Raw genomic sequence first — 24,068 nt, forward strand, 5'->3', positions numbered from 1 at the left:
TAGGGCTGGCTGAGTGGATGCTCTGCAGCTAGAATAAGAGGGGTATGCGGGATGATGCTGATGCAGATGACCCAAGGACCACACTTTGGGAACTGCGGCTTGGGCGACGCAGGGGCGACCTGGAGCGTGCTTGGCGCGGTCCCCCCGGCGGTCTCTGGCTGAGGGGGCGGCTCCACTTGCTGCCGAGCACGGACAGACGGGCCCCTGTGAGACGTGGGGTGGGGGACTCCGCGCTTGCTGGCCTCCGAGTCCTTCAGGAATTTCGGTGCCCCGGGGGCGGCCGGGTGCGCATGCTCGGCGACCGGCCACCGCTGCGGACCCAGGATCCGGCGCGGTGACGCCGGGCCGGCCCGCCGCCACGCACCGGGCACACCGGAGCTTCGCCGAGCGGCCGCCCGACAAGTTCTGCGGCAGCCATCCTGGAGCTCTGGCAGGATGGCCGGGGGGATTGCTGGGGGGGGTTGAACGGCGGGAATTGGGATCGGGAGGACGGGGCGCTGCTGGGGTTGCGCGCCTCTAGGTTCAGGAGTGGTCACGCGCCTCCGGGTATGGGTGGGGCCTCGCGTCCCTGGGTCTGGGTGGGGCCACGTGCCCCTGGGTCCAGGTGAGGCCGGATTCCGGGTCCGGGTGAGGCCAAGTGCCCCTGGACCCGGATGACGCTGGGTCCCGTGCCCGGGTGAGGCCACGCACCCCTGGGTCCGGAAGAGGCCAAGCGCCCCTGGGTCCGGGTGAGACCATGTGTCCCTGGATCCGGGGGAGGCCTCGTGCACCTAGGTCCAAGTGAGTCCACGCACCCCTGGGTCTGGGCGAGATCATGTGTCCCTGGATCCGGGTGGGGCCTCGTGCATCTAGGCCCGGGTGGGGCCGCGTACCCCTGGGCCTGGGGGAGGCCAGGCGTCCCTGGGTCCGGGTGAGACCGTGTGTCCCTGGATCCGGGTGAGGCCTCGTGCGCCTAGGCCCGGGTGAGGCCACGTGCCCCTGGGTCTGGGAGAGGCCAAGGGTCCCTGGGTCCGGGTGAGACCATGTGTCCCTGGATCCGGGTGAGGCCTCATGCACCTAGGCCCGGGTGAAGACACGTGCCCCTGGGTCTGGGGGAGGCCAAGCGTCCCTGGGTCCGGGTAAGACCATGTGTCCCTGGATCCGGGTGAGGCCTCGTGCACCTAGGTCCAGGTGAGGCCACGTGCCCCTGGGTCTGAGAGAGGCCACGCACCCCTGGGTCCGGGCGAGACCATGTGTCCCTGGATCCGGGTGAGGCCTCGTACACCTAGGCCCGGGTGAGGCCACGTGCCCCTGGGTCTGGGGGAGGCCAAGCGTCCCTGGGTCCGGGTGAGACCATGTGTCCCTGGATCCGGGTGAGGCCTCGTGCACCTAGGCCCGGGTGAGGCCACATGCCCCTGGGTCTGGGAGAGGCCATGCGTCCCTGGGTCCGGGTGAGACCATATGTCCCTGGATCCGGGTGAGGCCTCATGCACCTAAGCCCGGGTGAGGACACGTGCCCCTGGGTCTGGGGGAGGCCAAGAGTCCCTGGGTCCGGGTGAGACCATGTGTCCCTGGATCTGGGTGAGGCCTCGTGCACCTAGGTCCAGGTGAGGCCATGTGCCCCTGGGTCTGAGAGAGGCCACGCACCCCTGGGTCCGGGCGAGACCATGTGTCCCTGGACCCGGGTGAGGCCTCGTACACCTAGGCCCGGGTGAGGCCACGTGCCCCTGGGGCTGGGAGAGGCCAAGCGTCCCTGGGTCCGGGTGAGACCAGGTGTCCCTGGATCTGGGTGAGGCCTCGTGCACCTAGGCCCGGGTGAGGCCATGTGCCCCTGGGTCTGGGAGAGGCCAAGCGTCCCTGGGTCCGGGTGAGACCATGTGTCCCTGGATCCGGGTGAGGCCTCGTACACCTAGGCCCGGATGAGGCCACGTGCCCCTGGGTCTGGGAGAGCCCAAGCGTCCCTGGGTCCGGGTGAGACCATGTGTCCCTAGATCCGGGTGAGGCCACGTGCCCCTTAGTCCGGGTGAAGCCGTGCCCCTGGGTTCGCCGAGACCAAACCAGAGGGAGTCGGACCTCCGTTACCACCATTTGTCCACCATCCAGAGCTGAGGGGTCAGTGCTGACATGTACAGATAAGGAACTGGTGGACATTGAAATTGGGTCTCAAAAGAACTGTTGGTCCAGAAATAAACTCACTACAGACTGATCCATCTGCCTGTCAACATAACTATTATTGCTCGTCTCACATTCAGTTCTCATAAGTATATATCTAGTGACATATGATCTCGCTCATCTAGGGGAAATGATGAACAACATAGACTGAGGAACAAGAACAGAACCAGAAGCAAGGAGGCATCGATGGGACTATCGGGCCTCAGAGGGAGGATAGGGGAGGGTGGGGAGAGGGGGAGAGTTCAACCAAAGGACTTGTGTGCATGCATATGAGCCTATCCAACGGTTAAGTTCAACAGGGGGTTGGGGCATGCGTGGGGAGGCGGGGGATGGGAATGGGGGGATGAGGACAAATATGTGACACCTTAATCAATAAAGAAATTAAAAAAAAAAAAAGAAAGAAGAAAACAAGACTCCCCACAACTCCACCAGGAAGAGATAACACTGCTAACATTGTGGCATAGGTCCTTTCTGTTGTCTATCAATTTAGATAGCCTACTTACTTGTTTACCTACTCTTTAAATAATAAAAATGGAATCATAATAAAAAAAAATAAATAAATAAAAAATAAAAAAATAAAGCAGGGATTCCCCCGACCCCTACCCACTAACTGCAATTAAAATGTAAATTTCTCTACTCACATTTGTTTAACACTCATGACTTTCCAGAAAAATGCCTTTTTTTTCTTTTTCTTTTTTTTTAATTAAGCAATGGATTCCTTGCACAGGAGAAGAGCAAATTAAGTTTGGCTCTTTCTTATCAATACTGAAGAAGGCCTGCAAAGCTCTATTTCCTTTTCCTTCATAAATGTTAAGACTGTTATAGGAGCCCCTTTATGGGAGAATTTTTTTTTAAAATATTACCTGACATTCTTTCCTGAAACTTACTTATTAAAACCCCAAATTAAGAAGAGATCGTCAACCCTTTTGAGAGCACATTTATCTGCTGTGGAAAAGCCCTTTATCAGTAGGTGGCGCTCTAAGAATGGGATTACCGTACTGTGGGGACAAGGAATTCCGGCCAGAAAGCAACATTCCACCCTTCCTTGGGCATCTTCCTAAAGAAAACAGCTTCGCCCCGCCCCCTTACCGGGCGGGTCTTCCCTAGCCGCCCAGCTCTGCATCTGCTGTTTGAGCTCACCTCCTACCCTTCTTAGAATCACAGACTGTGAAGGCTAGAAAGGACCTCTTATGTAATGGCTTAGCTCACAGCCCCTGGGTCCTGGAATCACAGGATCTCTAAAGCTCCGAGGATCTGAAATGAGGGACTGAAATAAAGTTCTGAAATGAAGAACTGATCCCCAAGGTCTTCTTAGCTCCGCCAGGACAAGAGCCCCAGTAGGATTGCTCGGTGTCCAGTGCTTCCCAGCCTATTGGTGATCATTTATGGGGGCATGGTGGAGAGTGAAGAAATACCAGCTGAGTGCACGGAGGCAGTGGCCTGCCTGGTGGCAGACAGGGTGCAGGCAGAGCTCACTGACCATGGGTGGGGTCGTTAAACATTTAGAATTTTCCTTTTTGACTCTTTAAACTAGTGACTGCCACTCCAGCAGGACTGATTACAAATGTCAGGTGCTGAGTCTTTCTGTCCAAGCTAATTTCCTCAGGTGTCTAATTTATACCAACCCAACCACCATTTCACCATCACCCAGATTCAACATGCTAGAGGTTTATTTTATTTTATTTATTTATTTATTTATTTTATTTATTTTAGAGAGTGAGGAAGGGAGACAAAGAGAGAAACATTGAAGTAAGAGAGATATACATTGAGTGGTTGCACCCCATGGAAACTGCAACCTAGGTATGTGCCCTGACCGGAATTGAACCTGTAACTTTTTTTTGTGTATGGCATGACACTCCAACCAACTGAGCCACACTGGCCAGGGCAAATCCATAGAGTTCTTATTGGCTAGTCCCTTTAGCATGGATTCAACTTGGAAATGTTCGGGGATCCAGGATAGAGAAGTGAACAAAACAGACAAAACCCCTGCTCTCATGAGGGAAACAGAAAGGAAGAAGAAGAAGAAAAAAAAAAGCCAAAAAGAGAAGATTATCAAGTGTTAGGGAGGGACTGGAAATTGGGTCAGGGAAAGCCTCAGAGAGAAAGTCACTTTTAAGCTAAGACTGAAGAAAGGGAAGGAGCTAGTTGCAAAGCTATGGAGAGGAAGAACATTCGAGGCAAAGGGAACAGCAGGTGTAAAGGCCCTGAGTCAGGAGTAGGCTTGGAATCTTAGGAACGTCTAAAAGGCCAATACATTATTTCTAAATTCTTACCAAGTGCAGGTATTTTTCTTCATTAATGTTTTTTTACTCCCTCATTCATTTCTGTTGTCATTTTAAAAAGACTAACCAGCTCCCTAAACCTGGATTCTTACAATTCTCATCTAAGTAGTCACTTCACCCTGAATCTCTTTCCCAGGCTGCCAGATCTTTAACTAAGTGCTGTGTTTGAGACATGACAACTAAATGCAATGTGGCACCATGGATTAGGTCCTGGAAAAGATATCGGACATTAATGAAAGAGCTATTGAAATCCAAATCATACCTGGCATTTAGTTAACGGTAATGTAGCAGTGTTGTTTCTTAGTTGTGATAAATATAGGATGTCAGCAACAGAAAACACCGTGTGAGGGGTATATGGGGACTCTACGTACCAGCTTTGCAACTCTCCTGTAAATGTAAATTTATTCCAAAATAATTCTATTTTTGATATGTTGCTTCTCTGTTCTAGAATTTGAATCACTACCTAGTGCTATTAGGATGAAGTCCAAAGCCCTTACCCTCACATGTAAAAAGACATATAGATAGTCACACATTCATTCAGCAAATACTTTTTTTGCATCACCTACAGCATCCCAGACACTGCTAGACACTGAGTGGTGAACAAGATTGACACAGTCTCGCTCAGGTGGCTTATCGACTGGTGGGGGGCTCTGGCAAGTAAACAAGCAATGGGTGACAAGGGGGTGGGCACTAAAGTGGAGAGACAGTACAGAGTGCCATTGGAATCCGTGAGAGCACTCAGGGAAGGCATCCTGGCCGAAGTGATGTCCAAGCTGAAACTGGACAGATGAGCAGGAGTAAGCCAGGGGCAAGGAGTTGAGCAGGGTAGAGAAAGAAGGGATAAGGAGAAAGTTTCCGCATACAGTCAAGGTCTGCTCTTCCCAAAGACTCCTCTTGAGCCAAACTAGAGGACTTACTGTCTTTGTTCACTTTGCTTTTGTGGCCTTGCTGATTATTTCCCTACTCTACCTGTTGGGGTCCCATCTCACTCTTTCCAGGCTCAGCCTTCCAAACCTGGACAATCTTTTAAGGCCCAGGAAAAATGCCATTTTTTTCTTGAAGTCTTGGGCAGTAACTCCATTTTCATGTGATCATTCCTGACTTTAAGTCTTATAACATTATTGACTACTAGAGGCCCAGTGCATGAAATTCATGCACTCGGGGGTGGCGGGGGGGGGGTCCCCTCAGCCCGGCCTGCACCCTCTCACAGTCCAGGAGCCCTTGGGGGATGTCCGACTGACAGCTTAGGCCCTCTCCCTGTGGCAGTCAGACATCCTTAGCGCTGTTGCAGAGGCAGGAGGGGCTCCCGCCACCGCTGCTGCGCTCGCCAGCTGTGAGCCTGGCTTCTGGCTGAGTGGCACTACCCCTGTGAGAGCGCACTGACCACCAGGGGGCAGCTCCTGCATTGAGCATCTGCCTTCTGGTGGTCAGTGCGCATCATAACGACCGGTCGTTCCACCATTTGGTTGATTTGCATATTAGCCTTTTATTATATAGGATGTGTTTCATTTGCTTTTTTTAAAAAAAGATATATTTTTATTGATTTCAGAGAGGAAGGGAGAGGGAGGGAGAGAGAGAGATAGAGAGAGAGAAGAGAGAGAGAGAGAGAGAGAGAGAGAGAAACATCAATGTTGAGAGAGAATCACTGATTGACTGCCTCCTGCATGCCCCACACTGGAGATCGAGCCCACAACATGGGCATGTGCCCTGACTGGGAATTGAACTGTGACCTCCTAGTTTATAGGTCAATGCTCAACCACTGAGCCATGCCAGCCAGGCTCATTTGCTTTTAATCATGTTGTACTTTGATTTGATCCTTATCTTTGACTTGGCTGTGTGCTGCCACAACACTGTTGTGCACCACAGAAAGCAGGAGCTGTGCCTTTCTTACCCACCCACACACAGTGCTCTGCAGATGGCTGTGGGGGTGCCAAGTCTGCCGCCTGGGACTCGGGGCAGCCAGAGTCCTTCCACCACCGCGGCGCAGGGAGGCGGTGCAGGGGGCCGCAGTGAGAAAGGCAGTTTCCTCATCTGCCAAATGGCCATAGGAAAATCTGCCTCCTGGGAGAGTTGTAAGGACGACGTGAGATACTGTAACTACAGTCCTTTGTTAGGGTCTGACTCCATTGTCACCAGTTAATAAAAGGTAATAGTGATTTTGTTGTTACTGGAAAGACCTTTGGACTTCTAGCTCAGCTTTTGGCTCTGCTACGTATTAGTTTTGTGACCATGGACAAGTCATCTAACTGGGTTCTTGGGTCTCTCTTTTCTCATCTGGGAAATGGGTTAACAATAACTCATCTCACAGGCTAATTTTAAAGGCCCAAACTTAATATTCATGTATGTGCAATCAGTTCTGCAAAAGGTCTCAACCATGTAGGTGTAATAATCACGAAGCAGTTTTATTTTTGCAGTCATTGCTCACAACTGTGCTATTCCTCCTTTCAGCCCAGGTAGAGCCCCCTTGGTGATGTCTTGGGTAGATTTATTACCTTTTAGTTTGTGTTTTCCTGATGACATATAATGTGGACCATCTCTTTCTATGCTTATTTACCACCTGCATGTCTTCTTTGATAGGTATCTGTTAAGGTCTTTGGACCATTTTTAAAGTGAGTTGTATGTGCTCTTATTCTTGAGTTTTATGAGTTCTTGGTATACTTTGGATAATGGTTCTTTATCAGACGTGTCTTTTGCAAAAATGTCTCCCAGTCCACCGCTTGTCTTCTCATTCCCTGGATTTTGTTTTTGTTTTTTTTCAGCATAGAGTTTTTTATTTTAACGAAGCCCAGGCTACCAGTTATTTCTCTCCTGGATCATATCTTTGGTGTTGTATCTGGAAAGGCATCACCACCATACCCAAAGTCATCTAGGTTTTTTCTTATGTTATCATTTAGGAGTTTTATAGTTTTGCATTTTACATTTAAGTCTGTGATTCCTTCCGAGTTAGTTTTTGTGAAGGTGGTAATGTCCGTATCTAGATTCATGTTTGTCTGTGATGTCAGTTGTCCGGCACCATTTGTTGAAAATATCATTTTTGCTCCATTGTATTGCCTTTGCTCCTTTGTCAGAGATCAGTTGACTCTATTTATGTGTGTGTGTCGGGGGCTGGGGAGGAGGAGGAACTATTATTTTCATCCCTGCCTTACAGACAAGAACACTGAACAACTGGTGAGAGGTTAAGTAACTTTCTCAATGTCACACAGCTATTAAGTACCAGAGCCAAGATTTAATAATAAGAGTTAATAAGAGCTAACAAGTAGCAGCCTGGTGCCAACATCCCTGCCCTTCACCACTATGCTAAACTACTTGTCTAGATAAATAGACCCAGTCTGGGTCCTGGTGTCATTTTCGAGGAGTTGTGCCTCCTCTGCACCGCCTATATTTGTATTTCTGGGTATCCTATTTAATAAAGAGGGAATATGCTAATTGACCCTCACACAGTCGCAAAGATGGCGGTGCCCACAGCCCATAGGGAGGGAATATGCTAATTTACTGCCCCACCCTCAAATATGGAGGCACCCACAGCCACAAGACGGTGGCACCCAGTTCCGTCAGCCCCGCCAGGGCAGCAGGCGTGGCAAGGCCAGGGGCAGATCCGGCCTTGATGAGCGGCCTGCCACCAGAGTCCCCTAGTCCCTTCAGCCCCCCAGCCACCCAGGGCCGGCCTGAGCCTCAGGCAAGCCTCGGATGGCAGCTTCCCAGCTGCCCAGGGCTGGCCCAAGGTGCAGGCAACCCTTGGATGGTAGCTGCCCAGCCACCCAGGGCTGCCCGAGGCTCAGGTAACCAGGGCCGGCTGAGGCTTGTGCTGCTGGCAGTGGCAGCAGCAGAGGTGTGATGGGGCATCGCCTTCCCCTGATCACCGGGTCACCTCCTGCCCCTGAGGGCTTCTGGACTGTGAAAGGGGGCAGGCCGGGCTGAGGGACCCCCCCTCCAGTGCATGAATTTTCATGCACCGGGCCTCTAGTGGAAAATAAATCTCTATTTGCTTATATTTCTTGTTACATGTGAAGAATAAACCTCTATTTGTTGAAGACATTATTCAGGTTTTCTACCATGTGTAGCAGACCTGATATGCAGGCTGTAGGGTAGCGAAACCCCCAAATCACGTTCATGTACCTTTGTCGTACATCCCCCTCTTCGGGTGTTAGCTCAATGAGGACAGAAACCTTAGTACAGTGCCTGGTATATATCAGATGCTCAATAAATATGTTTGAGTAGCTGAATAAGTCAATAAATGATTTAAGGCTGCAATAAATTCTATCTCCTGTTCATGCTTTATTTGGCATCACACTAATTTGCATTCTCCGTGTGTAGGTGAGCAAAGAGGGAGGGCAGGAGTTCTCTACTCCACGGTCATGTCAGTCTAACCTGACATTCAAAAATATACTGTGAATAAATCATCAAGTCCATGAACTGTTGAGAGGTAAGTGTACTTTTGGGGGTTTTTGTTTTCCTTGCAATTTTTCTGTCCCTTTTCAGCCCTGTCTTTAGCTATCAGTTTCTTACTACGTTTTAATTCCAGGCTCTCTTGAACATCAATTTATCCTTCTGATTTATGTATCTCATATGTGCTCTTTTCTTCTTCCTTGTCTCTCCTTATTTCCCTGGACATCCTGCACGTTTCCTCTCCACTTCTGGTAGAGTGATTTCTCTAAGGTATAGAGAACTGTTTGCTACTCTATAATGTACCCTGCTTGTGCCATCCTCGCCACTCATTTCAATTTTCTGGTGTGATTTATCCAGCAATCAGACCATTGCCCAAAATTGGCTTTGCAGAAAAGCTTAATGCGTTTGTCTTACCCCTTCAGGGACCGCTCCTGATTATCAGCCAGAGAAGCTAGGGTCTCCACTTTGCTGATCCTTGGGCCACACCAGCCACATGAGCCATTTGTGTAATACCAAATTGAGCTATTAATTCCCAGAGTAATGTGCAGTATGTGGAAGGAGTCACGTGCCTCTGCTGGCAGGAGGGGCTCCTGCTTCTTCCTCATAATACAGCTGGCTTGTTCTCCCATGATGCAGGGGAGGAGACATTGGAAAACGGGTGAGCTAGAGCCGAGGCTCAGCTCATTGAGATGCTGGTCTTGAGCAAGTCATTGGTCCTCTTTGGGCCTCAGTTTCCTAACCCCTGGAGAGTGGAACTCAATGGACCCTAACACATCACCCAGCCTTGTAATTTATGGTGTTATAAATAAGAAATGGCCACATAGCTTTTAAATATCCATATGACAAAGGCAACCTCAATCAGATGTTAGGAAAAAGGCTCAGATTCTTCACATAAACATCTATAGCAGGTAGTCCTTGGGTTACGTCGGACTCGTCGGACTCGAGGTATGTCGTTTTGTGGTTACGTCGCCATCTCCCATTTATTTATATATAAAAAAAGTTCCGTTATTTCGATGTATGTACATATGTGCTTTATGTTTTTTATTATTTATTTAACACAAGTAAAGGTCAGGAATTGTTATCTTTCTTTAAAATTTTTTTTTACTGTTTCACTTCATTACTGCTTTGTATGTGCTCCATGTGAGTGACATAGTTGCTTATGTAGGTGGGTTCCGACTTACGGTGAAAATCGCATTACGTCGCGCCATACGAAAGGATCTCTGACATAACCTGAGGACCTACTGTATATAAAAAGCCTAAATGACCATCCAACCATTCGACTCTTTGACCAGTAGCTATGACGTGCACTGACCACCAGGGGGCAGATGCTCAATTCACAGGCATGGAAACATGGAACAGACTGATAAATCTCAGAGGGAAGGGGGGAGGGTGGGAAGAGATTTTATATGCATACTAGAGGCCCTGTGCACTGCCTCAGTGGGGTCCCTCGGCCTGGCCTGTGGGGATCGGGCCAAAACCAGCAGTCCGACATCCCCTGAGGGGTCCTGGATTGCTAGAGGGCACAGGCCAGGCTGAGGAACCCCACTGGTGCACAAATCAGTGCACTGGGCCTCTAGTTTATTATTATAAAATTAATCATATTCAATCTCAGAGGTCAAGTTCAGAAAAATAGACTATAAGAATCAGATAACAAGTAACATCGGAATCCAGGATTCAAGCTTAGAGTCATGGCAGGAAGCAAAAACAAAGGGATCAAGTCCAGCCAGTACATGAGTGAGGCACAGGGGAGAGCTTCTAGGAGGTGAAGTGAGATTTTATATATTTCCTTGTTCTGCTGTCTGTGCCCTCTCATTTCCTGATCCCTACTCTCTGCCCTCCTTCATCTTGCCCAAAAAAGTATTTGTTTTATATTTGTTACTTTTGTTTTATAAAAATATATTTTCAATATTTATGTAGGAAATTTAAAAAATAAGAAAGCATGCATTGCTTTCTTATTTTTCTCCCATGATAATATTTAGGTATGTTCAGTTTTCCTGGGCTATAGTCATCTCATCAATACGCAGCTGCAAATGCTGCGGTCCCGGGTCAACAGGTGAGTGAGCGCCTGACACTCTCTACTTCATGGTTTCCTCCAGGCAGTGATGCTAGTGGGTGGAGCAGGCGGAATAGCACAGATATGCAACCACATGACTAATGGTCTGCATGGACTCCACCTGAAGTCAGTAACAGATATGAGAACATTTAGAAGCTCTAAAGTGCACAGGCTCATTTCAGGCCATTTACACATAACTCTCTGTGTTCTATTTGCTACACAAACCTCTTCCAGACCCCCTCCAAGGTGGAGCCAGTTAGACCACACATGCCCCATTGTCTTCACTTGCATGGAGTTGTCTCATCATGAAATAGGGATCCCTTAACTGAAGTGAGTCTCTTATGAGGATTAATTAAATGTGCCAGGGTGCCCAGATATCTGGTCAAACATTATTCTGGATGTTTCAGTGAAGGTATGTTTTTGGAAGAGATGAACATTTAAATTGGTGGACTTTGAGTAAAGCAGATTACTCTCCATAATGTAGGTGGGCCTCATCCAATCAGTTGAAGGCTTTAATAGAACAAAGACCTACCTCCCCCGCACCTCCCAGCAAGAGGGAGCTCTGCCGTCAGACAGTCTTCAGTCTCGAACTGCAGCTCTTTCTTGTTTCCAGCCTGCTGGCCTACCCCATCAGATTTTGGTTTTGCCAAGCCTCCATAATGGTGTGAGCCAAATCTCTCTCTGTATATACATATCCTGTTGATTCTGTTTCTCTAGAGAACCCTGACTAATACAGATTCCTGTGGCCGGTCTTGCACACGGAAAGCCCTTAGGCAAACAGAAAGAGAATGTGCCTGGCCTTGAAGTGCAGGAACAGATAATGGAAGATTACCTGGTGCAGAATTTCAAGGCCTGGAACCAGGACCTTAAGCTTAGATGACCTGACTGGCTGAAGAAGCAGAGCTATGGCCTTATGTGGTAATATCAGTTTCTAGCTGATGCCACAGCTGAGGGTATAGAAAGCATCGAATCTGTGATTCTGTGCTCCTCTGACCTGGCAGATACTTCATTCAGCTAAGTCTCGGTGCACCTCTCTGGTATAAGAGAGAATGGGAGCCAAGTCCATTCATTTGCACCCTTGTCCTGTTCGTAGTCTTTTGCTACTTCAGGAGTAATCCCAAGGAGAAGGACTTTGGAACTGAGTCTCAGGGGTCATTCTTCCCTAGTCTAGAACCCAAACCCAATGTTATGGTCTGTCCCAGCACATGGAGTCATGCCAAGGGCTACACATGTCGGTCTCATGCAATGGCTGCTCTTGGCCACCTTGCCCCCTTGGTCACAAAGATGTAAACATTTCTCAGTTTCCAGGTTCCATCTCCTAATTTCACCTGTTTATTTACCAGGTCTTTGTGTCTTGTACCTATTGCCTTAAATTCACAGAGTCCATATCTACATGTTATTTGTGAATCTGTTCCCTTCTCTAATATGATTGATTCTTACTCTGATCAAGGATGTTCATTCAACAGTGCAAAGAAAAGCAGAAAAATAACCTGTAATTCTACTATATAGGGGGCTCCTATTAATAAATGGGCCAGGGCAGCAAGGTAAATGGCAGTGCTCATTTACTGAGATTGGAAGGTTGGGGGAAGAGCAAATTTCAGAGATGGATATCAGAGTGCAGGGGAAATTAAGAATTCTATTTTGGACAAGTTTGAAATGCCTAATAGATCTCCAAGTGCAGAAGTAAAGTAAGCAGTTTGAGATAGGAGTCTGGAGTTCAGGAGAGAAATCCAAATTGGAGCTAGAACTTATAAGTCATTAGGATGTAGATAAAATTTAAAGCCATGGTTGGCGTATATGCAGGAGGCAACCGATTGATGTGTCTTTCCCCCTTCCTTCCACTCTCTCTAAAAATCAATGAAAAAAATCCCCTCTAGTGAGGATTAATAATAACAACAAAAAAGGTGTTTATAACAATACTAAAAGCCCGATGCACGAAGATTCGTGCTAGAATGGGCTTTCCTTTCCCAGGCTGCCGGCACCGCCTTTCCACTTCAGCCCAGCCCCTTTCTGCTCAGGCCCCGGAGCCGCCTCTTTCTGCTCCAGGAACCACCTCTTTCCACTCCAGCCCCGCCTTCCCACACTGCCCAGAGGCCCTGAGAGACCAGGAGTGGGGCAGAACGCCTGTGTCATTACCCTAGCGACGACGCAAGCGTCCCACCCGCCCCCGTCACTCAGTGCCTGTGTATGCAAATTAACCGCCATCATTTTTGGTTAATTTGCATATCACTCCTAATTGGCTGGTGGCATAGCGGAGGTATGGTCAATTTACATGTTTGTCTATTATTAGGTAAGATCCTTCTATACCAGTGGTCGGCAAATTCATTAGTCAACAGAGCCAAATATCAACAGTAAATGATTGAAATTTCTTTTGAGAGCCAAATTTTTTAAACTTAAACTTCTTCTAACACCACTTCTTCAAAATAGACTTGCCCAGGCCGTGGTATTTTGTGGAAGAGCCACACTCAAGGGGCCAAAGAGCCGCATGTGGCTCGCGAGCCGCGGTTTGCCAACCACTGTTCTATACCAATAATTGTTTGCATTTCTAAATATTTCCTTAGGTTAAAATCCCAAGTGAAATGAGTGGACCAAAGGATATGAACTTTTGCAAGGCTGTGCCAAGCTGTTTGCCACTCTTCATTTCTGCTGAGTATTAGAAATCATTACGCGCCCCTTTCCCATCTTAGCATTGACTGCTATAAAAAAATTTCAAGTGGAAAATAGTTTCTCCTTGTTGTTTTGATTTTGTTAAAAAACTGATCAGGGAGCTTGAATCCAAGCAAAAATACTGGTAAGCATTAACCAACATGTTCCTTAACAGTCCATTCAATGGGCCCTTCATCATGGCAGGTGGAACTCCAAGGTGCTGAGCCTCACAGCAGCACTGCGAGGGGGTGTTTCCAAACAGCCTCAGAGACCTGTCTGCCTTTCAGAACTTCCAGCTTGAATTCTTGGAGACTCAATCCATCCACATCAAGGTCTCGGCAAAGAGGAGAGGCCAAGGACACACTGGAGTCTGTCCCGACTTAGGTACCAGAAAGTGAGTTCTAGCCCCAGTTTAGGATTTCTCCTGTTTCCTCCAGTCACTTTCCTGTCAGCTGAAAGAGAACATGCCCGAGGCCACAGAAAGCGGCAGGAAGGTGGCAGCCAGCTCCTTGTCCCAGCCCAGCCCCTTCTTCTTTTTCTGAGGCGCTTGTTTGGATGTCAGCATGATCCATGGCGCCTCTTTCATTTCCAAACACCTCTCGCCCCAGCCCCTGAGCTCCTAGCGCGTGGAACATTGTTCCCAGACTATTGGCTGCGGTGACTGAAACCCTCAGGAGCGAAAAATGAAGCTTCATTCCAAAGAGGGAGAGGAGGAGGGGAAATTAGTTTCATCTTTAACATATCTTCTTCACGTCTGAGGTCTCTGGGACCTGGATATGCAGAATAGCATCCTTTATCTCTCCACTAAATTGCCAGAACTGGGGTCCCGTGGCACCCCACCAGAATGTATTTGGATTCCTCTATTGTATTTGGTAAGTTGTGTGACCTCTGCGCTTCCAAATTTGTAAAATAAGGAAAATAATGGGTATCTCTGTCTCTTGGGTGTCTTCAATGCTGGCCTGAGTGGATTTCTATAGTGTTTGCTTCTCACGGTGAATAGAGCTTTGGAAAACTAAGTTGTACTGTACAATGTGTTTATTTTCTAGCTTTTTAGTGGGTTGAAAATTGAGAGCCCTCAAAAAGGTTTAGAAGAAATAAATGTGTCTCAATATTTATTAGTTCAGGAGTGAGACAAACTTGGGTTCATTCACTTTCTAGCAACATTGACCGTGGGGAAATTCCTTAATCTCTCTTTGCCTCAGGTTTCTTGTCTGCAACATGGGGATGTGAGTTTTGCTTCTTGAGGTTGTTAAAGTTGAGATATAAGATGCTTGGCACATTATAAATGCTTGAAATAGGTTGGATCTTATTATTATTATTTTAAAAATTATATTTAGAGCCAAGGCTCTGGCATGAGAATAGACTTTGGTTCAAAAGTCAAGTCTCCTGTTTATTTTAGCTCTGTGCCTCAGTTTTTTCATCTGTGAAATGGGTATAATAACAATACCACCTAACCTACAGAGATGTTGTAAGGATGAAATGAAATAGTATAAGTAACTAATATAAACACTAGTTATTTTATTACTGGTCCCTCACCTAAGCCCACCCTAAGGTAAACTTATGGAGCTGGTGAAATACGTCATCTGGGACTTGTACTTGCCTACCTGGCTCTGCCATCAGTTCCTCTCTCTTTGATACCCGTCTCCCGCAGGTATTCATCCATGTCTTGTTCTTTCCCCACTCTGATCAAAACTCAGGACAAGCTCAGAGGAGAAATTTTATTGTATTTGCCACATAAGCCTTATTTTAAGTGGAAAAACAGGCTCTGGCCACTGTCCTAGGACTTTTAGGCATCAGCAACCAGGTAAGTATATTTCTCAAGCAGCCGACTCTTTCGGTGCTCTTAATATTGCAGTAGTTTTGTGGCAGCTCTTGGAGAAGGCCAGACCTGAACGGAATAGTAATTCAAAGTCATGTTCATAAGGTGGCATTTCATGTGGGAATTGTGTCCAGCTGCTAGTAGCAGAGACCCAACTAAAACCAAGTAGGGGTTATTTTCTCACAAACAAGAAGCCTACTAGCAAACACTTTAGGGAAGATAGGGTATCTCTGATAGCATTAGGGACCTGAGTGTATTTTCTGCTCTGCCATGCTCAGCACGTTACTTTCATCCTCAAGTGGCTCCATGGGCCCAATATGAGGACTGGAGGTCCAGCCATCATATCTTTCCAGAAAGTAAGAAGAGGAAGGGCAAGGGTCAAAAGAGAGGCTCCACCCTGCTGAGTTACTCTTCTTTAAAGTAACTAGTGTTTATATTATTTTGTTTTGTTTTTCAGGGCTGAGTAGGTGGACATATGCTAACTCAGTGGGTACATAATGGTAGCTTGGACAGGATGGTTGTAATGGAGATGCTGAGAAGTGGTCAGAGTCTGGGCATAATATCAGGACAGAGCTGACAGGATTGCTGAGGAACTGGATGTGGGGTATGGGTAGAAGGGAGGGATAACTCCAAATTTCTGGCATATCAGCCAAATTGAACAATATGGCACCATCTTTATGAAGACTGTTGAAATATAGACCAATATTTATGATAAAATGTTAAGTGAAAACAGTAGAATTCAAGACAGTATGTTTCTAATGATTACAAATCTGTAAATTGCCAACAAATGGTAATATGCCAAAAATAATAATTCCATGATAAATAAAATGTAAAAACTTATCAGCCCTAAATTCGAAGTTAACACCAGCAAAAGGTTAGCTTGCCCTTTTCAGAGTTGGCCATCACGTAACTTCACAAGATAGCTCTCTTGATCTCGGTGTATAAGAAATGGGATCACAGAACTTAGACATACACAGGGCCTTGAAGATCACCTGATACAACCCTCTCTGCTTCCAGATGACAGAACTGAGGCCCCTAAATGTTAAAGGATTCCATAAGGTCACGCCACTAATTACAAGCAGAGCCCAACCTAAAGTGCAGCCAACCAACTCCTGATCCACTAGTCCGTGTCAATCCTTCCATCTAACGCCTTTTCCTTCCATCTAGTTTTCTTTTCTGCTTTTAAAAATGATCCTGAAATGTGTTTCTTATAGTTTACTGAAACCTTGTTTCTGGGTGATTTATTCACAATTGCTATACCCACATAGACTTGTTTGCATGCAAAGTATACCCTATTTTCAAAGTCGAAAAGATTTGAAATGCCTTTTCCTCTGCAAAGCCTTGCATAACGTGTGAATCCTAATATTAGACCTTCAAATGCGGAAACTTGGTAAATCCCATATGTGCATAACAAGTGCTTACTCCACATTTTTTCAGGGTCTCTGATTTATTCAGCAGGGCAAGTTATTAATAACTCTGTAGTGTTGAGTGAGATAGAGTTCCCTGTCATAATAAATTTGAGTCTGGAAGTAAGTCAAGTCAAAAACTGGGAAAACCCCACAAAACCTACCAAGATCTTACATTTATTAGATTCTCATCAATGTCACATTTCTATTATTAAGGTTTTTGGGCAAATACTACAGAGGATTTGGAGAGCAAACCCCCCAATAATAAGATTGGTTACATATCTTTTAGAGGAATCAGATGCTGTAGAGAAAACAATGACTCTTGAAAAGAATGCAAAACCAAATACTCACATTTCTGGATTTAAGATACTGAGGTGGTACTAGGTAGCAGAAAGAGTTTCAGGCTGGAACTTAGCATAACTACGTCCTAGCCCCTGTTCTATTTCTAGGATGAACTTGGACAGTTTACTCATTTAATCTTGCATGCCTAGTGCTGACATTCAATCTGCAAATATTTACTGAGCTCTGACTGTGTCACAGGCTGCAGCAGACGTTATGAGTAGCCAACTCAATATCCATCTCCCTTTCTTCTGTGTTCCCAGAACCCTGGTTTTTTTTTCTGTGGGGTAGGTAGCATGTTCAGTGAAAAACTCTCTTTCCCAGCTTCCCTTGCAGCTAGAGGTAATCATGTGACACAGTTTTGGCCAATGACATAGAAGCAGAAGATGCTATATGGTGGTCAGAGGTTCCTGGGATGCAGAGAAGACTTGGTTCTTTCTTATAAGGATTTCAGAATCCGGTTCGGTCTGTCACCAATAAGTTCTATGATAGAAGAAGGGTACCTTGCTCAGCCTTCGAGGAAGAAGAAAAAACTGGGAAAGCTTATTGGAGGAGGAGGTACTTAAACTGGGTCATGAAATATCTCTAGGCTTCTGTTTCCTCATTCATAAAACAAGAGGATTGAACTAGATCCACTATTTTCCTTGAGTTAAAAACACACACAGTGATTTTTTAAAAATATTACTTATATACAGAGGAAATTTAAAACAACAAAAATCCACATTTGCCAGGCCAGTGTGGCTCAGTGGTTGAGCATTGGCAGATGAACCAGGAGGTCATGGTTCCATGTCCAGTCAGGGTACATGCCTGGATTTCTCTGTCATTGATTCATCAATGTTTCTGTCTCTCTCCCTAAAATCAGTAAATATATATATATATATATATATATATATATATATATATATATATCTCCACATTCTTTTTGGAATAATAAACAGGGCATTTGTGTGTGTGTGTGTGTGTGTGTGTGTGTGTGTGTGTGTGTATATATATCTCAAATGGGAAATTCAACTTCATTTTGAAACTACAGCCCATGGCAAAGAATAAGCTTTATTGTAAACCCATGGCCTTAAAATGTTCAGAAGTTATTTCTATTAATTTGTTTTTGGACCCATTTTTTTAAAATCATTCTTCCTTGGGCAAAACTCAAATTGCAAAAATTCTAAACTAGAAAAAGAACAACTCCTCTTAATAGAGGTGAGAGAGAGTAGGAGGATGGGAATCTGGCCATCTGAGAGCAAAGGAAGGGGAAATTAACTTGACAACACCATGACCAGAGAGAATGAACTTAAAAGGCAGATGAAACTTGACTCTCTGTTCCTGGAGATAAGAACTAATTTTGTTTAAAGCTTTATTGTGAACAAAATGTTCACATATCCCTTATCTTATTTGATCTTCACAACAACCTGACTGAGAGGCATTATTAATATCCTCGTTTGACAGAGAAGAGAGCTGATGGGATCTGCCCAAGGTCAGGCGGCATAAGTAATGGTAGAACTTAGGCCCAGACACTCCAAATGCCATTCTTTATATGATTCCAGAATTGCATCAAACTGCAACTTAACAAACAAACAAATAATTCTAGATGGCCTTTAGCAACAAAATACGTGAGGGCAGGTGTTTCCTATACAAAAATGGTCAAACAGCAAAATCTTGTAGAGGCAGCTAGTGGACAATTTTCTACTTCAGTCTTTTATTCCGTCTACCACCATTTGAAGCCATGGGTGGAGAACTTGAAAGTGGGAGTGTCAGAAGTAATCCCAGAGTAAAGGGCCTACTGTTAGTCAGGATGGGCTAACTGCTGTAACAAAGAACCAACCACTACTTTTTTTAAAATTCTGTTTATTCAAAGGTATGTGTGCATTTGAGGTTATTTTTATTTTATTTATTGTTTGTTATTAATCCTCACCCAAGGCTATTTTTCCACTGACTTTTAGGGAGAGTGGAAGAGAGACGGAAAGACAGAGAGAAACATCGATGTGAGAGAAACACATTGAATGTTTGCCTTCTGCAGGAGTCCTGACGAGGGTCCAGGCCCAGGGAAGAGCCTGCAACCAAGGTACATGCCCTTGATCTGAATCAAACCCGGGACCTTTTGGTCTGAAGGCCGACACTCTATCCACTGAGCCAAACCAGCTATGGCTGAACCAACCACTCTTAAAATAAAGATGTACTTGTCACTTTCAAAATGTGGATATTCCTGGTCAGGTGACTCTCCTGAGTGGTTTCTATGTGAGAGGTGACTAAGGGATTAGGGTCTTTCCATGTTGGGATGCCACAATCCTCACAAATGACCTCCAATGTCACTATTGGAGGGAAGTTAGCATGAGCTCACACCACATAAAGCCCTTGTCTCTACAAACACACATCTCCTTTGCTTTTATCCCATTGGCCATAACTAGTCACCTGACCATCATGAGGCTGCTTCCCAGTACCAAGGCCGCGGAATGGAAGAGAACCCTGGGTCTTTGACATCAGCTGTCTCTGCTATAGGCTTCAAAGTGATCAGGCTTGCAGTTCTTCTCATCCTACTAAAACCTCAAGAGGGCTAAAAACATTGTTCCTTTGCGGCAATCTAGAACGAAAGCATTTGTTACCAGGAACGTTTGCAGAATTGGAGGAGAGTTGCACTGTCAGCTTCAGCTCAGATATAAATATTCGGCAAAGAAAACAGACATAGTGAGATCCAGGGACGTATGGGGAAGATTCTGTGCCTTCGAGATGTTTTGCAGGTTGCTATTTGGTGCCTACTCGATGTGGTAGCTTTAGAAGCACAGAGTCACTGAGGCAGGGGCCAGCTATCCTCTGGGGATCCCCTGGATTCACTCTTACCCTTTTCTGCTCCACTCTCTGCCTTAGAGCTTCCCGGTCTGTCCTACACTAAAGACCTCCTTTGCCCTCTGATGCCACCTGGGGTTAGCCAATGGGAGCCACTGCAGGAGACCAAAGATGGGGTGGAGAGAAGCGCAGTGATGTTTGTTCCCAGCTTTATTCCTACTAGGTAACTTTGGGTTTGCTATGTCCCTCTATTGAAGGCCACTGGTCCTCTCAGGCTTCCTGCTCGACACGAGGCTCTCTCCTTCCAGGGTCTGGTAATCCTGCTCTCCCCAAATTGCTTCAATCCCAGGGGTGGTAACAGCTCTTCTGTCACTAGCCCAGGACCATCTCTTGTGGTCTCCCTAGTGCACACTCACATTCACGTTTAGTTCCTTTGTAAACAAATTAGTCTAATTTGATTTTGTCATTTGTTTCCATTTGTTGCTATTTCTTTGTTTTAAATACATAAACATGTATTTTCAGCCCTAAGCAGCAGGCCTATTCTCTGTACAAACTACAAGAATCCATTTTTGTTGTTCTTACCATTTTTAAATAAGCCTTCAAGATTCGGGGCTTTGGTCCCCCCGGACATTATCCTCACATGGCTTTGCTAGTCTTAGTGCATTCAGTCTTGATTATGTGTCTCTCCATCCCTCCTCTTGTACACGTCCTTGGAAAATCTGAGCTCATCAGCACACTCTCCACCCAATCACATGTCCCTCATCATTGCTCCCTGGATCTTCTAAAAGAAGAAATTGCTAACAAGGCAAGTGGAAGATTCATCAAATGTTTTTATTTTTGCAGATTGAAAGTTCCATCAGATCTCAAAATAAAAGTGAATTAGGAATAATCCCAACGAGAGATCAAACCTTGTTTTGGGATTTCTTGTGTTACCAAGAATTCCAGATACACTGGATATCCGAATCCTATCGTTCTTTGTCCAGTTCTCTGTCTTTCTGATTATTTTAAAAGTCTGTATTTTATTTTATTCTTTTTAGTTTTACCTGCTTCTATCCCAGCTCCACGCTGAGTCATCTCCCTCCTCCATTTCTCTCAAACCTCCAAGGAAGATTTTGTTTGATTTTTCTGTTCCTGCTCCTAGCCTACATGTTTTTGATCCTGCCTGTCTGAAAAGTAACTTTCTCCTAGGCTTGACTATTACAGAATCCACTCTTCCTTTTCATTTTCCTCTTCTTTTTGTTTTCCTAACAAAGAAGTCAGTGTAGAATAGTGGCAAACAATAGGAATTTATAATCAGACTAGTGACCCGGTGCAGGAAATTCATGCATATTAAAAGGGGATTAATTAGAGGAAATAATTTAATATTGCTATTTGCCCTTTCTCTATAATAGAAGTGTCAGAGATGAAAGAAAATTAGTGAAATGTATATGAAAAGCTTCCTCCTGTCAGAGTCTGGGGCTCATCACCGGGCCCAGAGTCAAGTCTCTGCCCACCCACATGCACCTCAAAATCGCGTGAGACCCAGACCTGGCCGCCCCACCCCCACCCCATTAGGCTAGATCCAGACACGGCCAGTCCCACTCTTGTCAAGCCCTGCCAGGCAGGGGGCATAGCCTCAGGTCCCCTGGCCTGGCGCTAGGACGGGGGACATGGCCTGAGGTCCCCCAGCCCAGACTGGGGCGGGGGGCATGCCTTGAGGTCCTCCGTCAAGCCCCGCCAGGTGGGGGACACGGCCTGAGATCCCCTGTCAAACCCCGCCAGGCGGGGTGTGTGGTCTGAGGTCCTCCGGCCTGGTGCCGGGGTGGAAGGTGTGGCCTGAAGTCCCCTGTCAAGCCCCACCTGGTTAGGGGCATGGCCTGAAGTCCCCCAGCCTGGTGCTGGGGCAGGGTGAGCAGCCTGAGGTCCCCTAGCCCAGCACTAGGACGGGAAGTGCACCTTAAGGTCCCCTGTCAATCCCTGCTGGGTGGGGGGCATGTCCTGAGGTCCCCTGTCAAGCCCTGCCAGGTGGGGGATTCGGCCTGAGGTCCCCTGTCAAGCCCCACGGGGGCGGGGGAGGGCATAGCCTCAGGTCCCTGCTGATTGCTCATTAAGGCTCCTTATGGGAACTTGGCCTCAGCTATGGGTGCAGCCATCTTTGTGGCAGAGTGGTGGTCAATTAGCATATTCCCTCTTTATTATAATCAGATAAAGCTGAGCTTGAGTCCTGTTTCTGTTGCTTTCTAGACTGAGTGAATTTCAAGTTACTTAACCTAATTTTCAGTTTCTTCATTTGTAAATGGAAAAAAGTAAAGGTTCCTAGTTTAAGAAACTATTATGAGGATTAAAAGAGAAAATGAATGTACAATGTGTGGGGCATACAGTGAGCACTCAATAAACATTGGTCATTTTTGTTGTAAACCTCTGTACATCACCCAAATACAGAGGTGGAAATTTGACCTCTTGTTCAAAGTGAGGTCTTTATGTCCCTTCCAGGAGACCCCATAAGTATTCCTGTTTGTTCATTGCCAACATTGCCAATGGACGCCCATCAATTAGTTCTGGTTATTGCTGAAAGTAGAGAAGAGTCACGTTGTACAAAATCAGATTCAACCAATATTGACAGAGTCACCACATAAAAATTGAATATTGTGCTCCTAGATTTTCTACCAAAAAAAGTTAATGTTGCTATAGAATTAGACACAGGCAATGAATAACTGTTTTGTATAGGATCTGTAGACATCTTCAACTCTTTAATTCTTTATTCAGTTGTCTTTCACCTGCTCTAATCATCTGACCAAAGGCAATCTTTTCTGGAAAGATGGCAGCTATAGGAAGCAACCATAGACACATAAAGTTGAGATGGGAAGGGATCATTTTGGAGTCACTTGTTTTAAATACTCTTTTACTTATAAAAAAGACAACACTTACTTTGAACTAATATAATTTCAAAAGGCTTTTTAAAGGTCATTTGTTTCTTAATAGAGCTGGGCATTTATTTGGGTTATATTTACTCTCTAATTCTGTTCCTACAGATTTGTACCATAGGGACCTGGCCCAACTTCCTGTTTTATGGGCATTTCAGTTCACATTTTAGCTCTTCACCCCAAGTTTGGCAGCTGCCTGATATGTCTAAGTTTAGCCATCTTCAAAGGTTTCTTCTCTGTTTTAAACTTTTCTTATTCCTTCATTTATTCCAGTATAGTTGTCTTCTTTTTTTCCTTTTGAGATTCTGTTTAACATCTGTTGAGACAATTTGGGACTGGGGAAGAGACCTCTAAAAGTTATCTACTTTGTCAGTTAGGAGTGTTCTTGGCTGCAAGTAACAGCACGTGCAACAACGTGGTTTAAACCATGTGGGTGCACATTTTTCATACAATACTAAGACTGGAAATAGGATGTCCCCGGGTTGTTTCAGAGGGTAAACAATGTCATTGGAGACCCTAGCTCTTCCAATATTTCTGTGCTGGATCTCCAGTTTGTTTGCAATGTCTTCTCTCAAGGTCTAGGCAAGTTGCAGCAGCTTCGAGTATCCCAGTCTCATATTTTAGCATCCCGCGAAGAAGGAAATGGGCAGGGCCAAAAGGTCCTCCTTCCACCACTTTCTCTCTTACCAAAGAGGACAAACATTTTCCAAAGTCCTCCAGCACATTTCCCCCTAATCTCATTGGCCACAACCTGACCACCAACTTACTTTTAGTTAATGTTGAAAAACAAAAAAAAGAATTGCCATTGTTGGCTTAAATCAATCACAATTAACCAGTCATAATTAATCTCCTGAGGGTGGGCACATTGACAACGTCAAACAATTGGGGTTCTGTTAACCAAGAGGAAGGTGAAAGGACTGCTGAATAGGCACCCAATCGTCTCCATATTTCTCCTCCCACCACCATTTGTAGATGAGGAATTTGAGGTCCATTGAGGTAAAGGGCTTTTCTAAAGACCACATACCTAGAAAATGTCAAAGCCAAGACCAAACCCTTGGTTTTATGTTCTAGAATTAATTTCTCCACTCTATGCTCTCTAAAGTAATCTTTTAGCCATGAAAGTTCTGGGGAAGAAATGCAAGTTGGTGAGGAGCCAGGTCAAGGATAATTTCTGTCTATATTCCAAGTCCCAGACTTTTTAGGGTGATGAACTTGTCATGTCCAAATTTATGAGGTTCATTCATTCATTTAGCAAACATTTGCTGCCTTCCTACAATGTGTTAGGGATAGTGTTAGGTTCATTGG

This window comes from Eptesicus fuscus, chromosome 7 (genome assembly GCF_027574615.1).
Source record: "Eptesicus fuscus isolate TK198812 chromosome 7, DD_ASM_mEF_20220401, whole genome shotgun sequence".
Taxonomy (NCBI): domain Eukaryota; kingdom Metazoa; phylum Chordata; class Mammalia; order Chiroptera; family Vespertilionidae; genus Eptesicus; species Eptesicus fuscus.